We start from the raw sequence: 4,537 nt of genomic DNA, 5'->3' as shown, positions 1-4,537 counted from the left end.
AATCGACTTACCTGGGAAAATCTGCTAATCCATTTTCCGCAAGAGATTTAATTTCACGCTAAAGCCATGACTGTGGACCCCAACTCTTAACTTTCACATCATTTCCCAGAAAGTTCCCTTAGAATTCATGCAGAAGGAAGCTACAGTGAAACTACCTAAGCGGTTTCTGATTTAAAGTTCCATACCAGAGTCAGTCTTATAAATAGATGAATATACGGTTTCTGATTTAAAGTTTCATACCAGAGTCAGTCTTATAAATAGATGAATATACTCCGTACAATACATTCTCACTGAAAGAAGCTTTATCAATTAGATATCGCTCAGCAAAATCAATAATATTTTTTTTTCTAACTGCATTGCTTCTTCTTCATACTGTTTCTATACATTGATCATCTTTTCTACTGTTCATAACTATAAGAAACACCAATGCCATTCACTTACCCTTCTTCTCCTTCCTCTTCACTCCATGCACATTCTGAACGTCCTATTTTAAGCAAATCTCATAAAAGATGGAGATGTGCATTCACTGTTATTTACTCATCCAGAGTTTTTTTTTCTTTAGCTAAAAAGATCGTCTCTATCAAAGAGACCCCGTTTTTTGTTGGTGTTTCACGTTCGCCGTCTTATACTGCTCTTGATATTATCAGCACTGAACAGGATGGAGATGACAGCGGTCAAAATGTAAGTTTCTCTGTTGTTGGTCATAAGAGTCTTATTGATATTGTCAAGGAAAAAAACCTGCAACAATTGAGTCAGTTTGGTGGTGTTCATGGAATCGTAAATAAACTTCAATCTGATGTGAATAATGGTATTTGTGGTGGAGATATAGATATAAGTCGCCGCCGTGAATCTTTTGGTACTAATACATATAAAAAGCCAGCCTTGAAAGGGTTCTTCCACTATTTGATGGAACCATTCAAAGACACTATTATTCTTATTCTACTAGCATGTGCAACTCTCTCTATTGGTTTCGGTATGAAAGAGAATGGTGTTAAGGAAGGTTGGTATTGATGGTGGAAGTATTTTTGTTGCTGTCTTTCTTGTTGTGAGTGTTTCTGATGTGAGTAACTTTCGACAATCAAGACAGTTCAGTAAACTTTCAATGGTTAGTAACAATATTCAGACTGATGCCGTCAGAGATGGAAGAAGACATACCATGTCGATTTTCGATATTGTCGTTGGAGATGTCATATGTCTAAAGATTGGAGATCAGATTCCAGCCGATGGATTGTTCTTAAGCGGACACTCTCTGCAAGTTGATGAATCGAGTATGACGGGAGAGACTGAACCATTGGAAATTAATGTCAGTAGGAACCCTTTCCTGCTCTTGGGATGCAAAGTGGTAGATGGATATGGCTATATGATTGCAACATCAGTTGGCATGGACACTGCATGGGGGGAGATGATGAGCTCAGTCAGTAATGATTCCAGTGAGAGAACACCATTACAAGTTCGGCTTGATAAACTTACTTCATATATAGGGAAAGTTGGATTGACAGTGGCTTTCCTTGTTCTTGTGGTGCTGTCTGCCCGTTATTTCACCGGTAACACATTAAACAAGTTAGGACAACGAGAGTTCAATGGAAGCAAGACAAAGTTTAACGATTGATGAACGCAGTGGTCCGCGTAATCTCTGATGCAGTTACGATTGTTGTTGTAGCAATTCCAGAAGGCTTACCGTTGGCTGTGACACTCACACTTGCTTACTCAATGAAGAGAATGATGGCTGATCAGGCCATGGTTCGAAAACTAGCTTCTTGTGAAACTATGGGTTCAGCCACCACAATATGTACAGATAAAACAGGTACTCTCACTCTAAACCAAATGAAGGTGACCAAATTTTTCCTCGGCCAAGAAGCCATGAAAGATGAGAAAGCCTCACCCGCAGTCAGCTCTGATGTTCTTGAATTGTTCTATCAAGGGGTTGGACTAAACACAACCGGCAGCATTTATGCACCAACTTCGGGAATGATTCCTGAGATCTCCGGTAGTCCAACTAAGAAGGCTCTTCTTTCGTGGGCTGTATCAAATTTGGGAATGGATATGGAGGAATTGAAGCGAAGCTGTACCGTTCTTCATGTAGTAGCATTCAATTCAGAGAAGAAGAGAAGTGGGATTTCCTTGAAGAAGAAGAATTCGAACGCGGTTCATGTGCACTGGAAAGGAGCAGCAGAGATGATATTAGCTATGTGTTCCAGTTATTACGGAAGTACCGGGGTCATACAAGTCATGGGTGAAGGTGAAAGAATGAAACTCGAGGAAATCATCAAAAACATGGCAGACCAAAGTCTTCGATGCATAGCCTTCGCTTATGGTCAGTTCCAAGAAGAAGACTTAGAGAAGAATGATGGTGAAGAGGCAGGTCAAAAGCTAAAGGAAGATGGGTTGACTCTACTGGGACTGGTGGGTCTGAAAGACCCATGCCGTCCTGGTGTGAGGAAAGCTGTGGAAGCCTGCAAAAATGCTGGAGTAAGTATCAAAATGATCACAGGAGATAATATTTTTACTGCAAGAGCAATAGCAACTGAATGTGGCATTCTTGATCCCTCTGATCCTAACTTGAACAACGGAGCTGTGGTAGAAGGAGTAGAGTTCAGAAATTACATTGTGGAGGAAAGGATGGAAAAGGTTGACAGAATTTCTGTGATGGCAAGATCATCTCCATTTGACAAGCTATTGATGGTGCAGTGCTTGAAACAAAAAGGACATGTGGTTGCAGTAACTGGAGATGGCACAAACGACGCACCAGCTTTAAAAGAGGCTGATGTCGGACTCTCAATGGGGATTCAAGGCACCGAAGTTGCAAAAGAGAGCTCAGATATTGTCATTTTGGATGACAATTTTGCTACCGTCGTCACAGTTTTGAGGTGGGGGAGGTGTGTTTATACTAACATACAAAAATTCATCCAGTTCCAGCTAACTGTGAACATTGCTGCTCTAGTAATCAACTTCATTGCAGCCGCTTCTGCTGGTGAGGTTCCTCTTACCACTGTCCAGTTGCTATGGGTGAACCTCATCATGGACACTCTGGGAGCCCCTAGCCTTGGCCACAGACAGACCTACAGAAGAGCTTATGAAAAAAACCACCAGTGGGTCGTAACCAGCCACTAATCACGAACATCATATGGAGAAATCTCGTCGCCCAGGCTTTATATCAGATATTTGTCCTCTTGATCCTGCAATTCAAAGGAAATGTTATATTCGGAGTGAATGAGGATGTCAAAAACACCCTAATCTTCAATATTTTCGTTCTGTGTCAAGTATTTAATGAGTTCAATGCAAGGAAGCTGGAGAAGAAGAACGTGTTTGAAGGAGTACTCAAGAACAAGTTGTTTCTAGGGATCATCGGAATCACCATTGTTCTTCAAGTGGTTATGGTTGAATTCCTAAAGAAGTTTGCAGATACGGAGAGGTTGAACTGGGGTCAATGGGGAGCATGTATCGGCATTGCAATCATATCTTGGCCTATCGGTTGGGTCGTCAAGTGCATACCAGTTCCTGAAAAGCCGTTATTCGATCTTCTCAAGCGACGAAGCTCTTGAACTGGTTTACTAAAACGTCAGTAGCTATTATTCCCTTTCCATTTCTATTATATAGTAAAAAAAAAATGTTTGCAGTGCAGCAGTAGGATTTAGATGCATTCGGTAAATCAAATTTTTTAAATCTTGAATAGAAAACAGCATATATTTGCAAATTTTGGGTGTTTTTGTGACTAATTCAGTAAATCAAAGGCCAAAACTATAATGCAGAACAACGTCCTGAATGACATTAACCATTCCCATTGAGAAACAAAATTACAGATGCAACAAACTTTCTACTAGTTGACTGATGACACTATAATTCCAAGCCATCATTCAATATTTCTTAATCAATTAGAAATTTTACAATGTCACATATTGCCATATTGGGGATTTCAATGTCGCTGAGAATGAAATTTTCCTTCAGTGTTGGTTTAAGAAAAATAAAGAAGAGAATGAAAATGATTTTACCTCCTCGAGTAAAATTTGATCGATTTTTTTACAATAAAAAAGAACCAGAGCCTGGAAGAAGCAGACTCCATCAGCTGTTGATCTTTTTCCATTTACAACGAGAAATCAACAATGCAAGGGTCCTCAGTTTGGATTGATCCTCCTCTCAATTTGTAACCCTAAATTTGATCTTCCCAAACTAATATTCTGCATGCTAGAGGAAAGGCAGAGAGAGAGAACTGTAAACTGTTCCATTCGATCAAGAAAACAGAAAAGAAGAGAGAGACGATTTCAAGTTCCCAAATAGCCAAAAGTAACTGCGGTCTTGGTCAGTTGGTCCTTGGATATACCGCACCAAGTTTACAATGGTTATTCATGTTACTTTGCCAAGGCGTTAGGGCAATTCCTATGGAAAGTTTGTTCATTTTACTCCTGTTATGGAATGAACAAACACATAAAATGGATGTTAAAATGAACAGATCTGTTCATTTGAACATCGAGTCGGAATATCAGGTGCGCGTCTATTGTAAGGACGCGTGCCATCTCTACTAACGTTGGCGTCAGAAAAG

General features: G+C 40.0%; 1 pseudogene; it reads left to right on the top strand.

Annotated features, from left to right (window-relative positions):
- The first annotated feature begins 278 nt into the window (after nt 1–278).
- LOC113347178 lies at nt 279–3,636 on the top strand (annotated as a pseudogene).
- The last annotated feature ends 901 nt before the right edge of the window (nt 3,637–4,537 follow it).

Source organism: Papaver somniferum, chromosome 2 (genome assembly GCF_003573695.1).
Source record: "Papaver somniferum cultivar HN1 chromosome 2, ASM357369v1, whole genome shotgun sequence".
NCBI lineage: Eukaryota > Viridiplantae > Streptophyta > Magnoliopsida > Ranunculales > Papaveraceae > Papaver > Papaver somniferum.
This window is presented reverse-complemented; position numbering and strand designations above follow the sequence as displayed.